The sequence below is a fragment of the Miscanthus floridulus genome, chromosome 16, assembly GCF_019320115.1.
Source record: "Miscanthus floridulus cultivar M001 chromosome 16, ASM1932011v1, whole genome shotgun sequence".
Lineage (NCBI taxonomy): Eukaryota > Viridiplantae > Streptophyta > Magnoliopsida > Poales > Poaceae > Miscanthus > Miscanthus floridulus.
In genome coordinates this window covers 16852719-16854044 of record NC_089595.1, presented here as the reverse complement: position 1 = coordinate 16854044, position 1326 = coordinate 16852719, and positions in this window count along the sequence as shown.

The window sequence follows — 1326 nt, the reverse complement described above, 5'->3', positions numbered from 1 at the left end:
AAATGCTATCGCAAGACGTGGAGGATTGATATCCAGTCTTGGTTCTGTGTATATGATATTGAATGTCTCCAGACCAAATTAAACCCACAGGTCAGACATCATCTCCACTAAAAATGTCATGGTTCTGTGTATATGATATTGAATGTCCAATCAGGGATTCTATAAGATTTTATACATTATCTAATTGAGTAATGGATCAGGCAGCAGAGTCATGCATAAGAAAACACGGACAATTAAATTTTCTGCAAAGCTCATGAGTAAATTTGTTGTACCGTGTATTGATTCTGAGACAGACGAAAACAGCAGATCCCACCGCCATGAAGTGCAGGTAGGGCAAAACATACAAGTCAGAGTACATACAAAAGTAAAATTAGTCAAGTCAGTAAAAAACTACTGCTTTGACCTTCTACATGAGTTGAGTTACACAAAACTGAATCAAGGTGATTTTTCTCTTGTATATGACTGCCGTTTTTCTTCTAACCATCGACATGATCTCATAGTTTACTAGCATTCTTCATACAGCGTTTAGCTTTATCTTATTATGCTCCTATGACAGTTCTTGATTTCCGGCCCTATAGATATTTCCCCTTCCAGAAAACAAAGATCTGCTTCTGAAATCGTTGAGCTAATGGTTGCAGACGTTTTGGTACAGAAGTATTTACCTTGTTATGAAGGACCCATCTAAACAATGTTTCGTAAAGCAGGCCATGTCTGATTTTCTCCCCTGAATGATATCAATTTATCTTGTTCCTGCTAGGTTACCACAAAAGGATACTTGGAAAGAAACATCAACTGAATACCAGCTATTTCAATCTTCCTCGATCCTCGTGGAAAAACACTCAAATTATTACACTCGAACAGAACTAATCAAAGAAGGATAGAGACCTGCAAATTGTCAAAAGAAATAAGTTTCTTTACAAAGAATTGATCTTTTCAAATTGATTGGACAGTTGCAGGAGGGAAGTTCCACAGAAACATAATGGAAAAGATTGACATAATTTTCGTTTTTTTAATGCAGAGTAAAGTAGACAGCAGCAGGAATACCCTTCCCACTAACTGAACAGAAAAGAAACCATACCACCCACAATAACCAGATTTGACATAAACCAATTTGACCCACGCAGGTGAACCTTATTCCAATACAGCCCATAGTGCAAAATAAAGAACCAGATCATTACTGGAGCTAATCATGTTGGTACCATAATTATACAGCACTGGAATGATACCTAGAGCGGCTACAGGTGACAACTGCAACACAAAAGAACACCTAGGACCAAGATATTTAGGACTGATAACTTCTATGTTATCACTTTTGGATAGGCACGT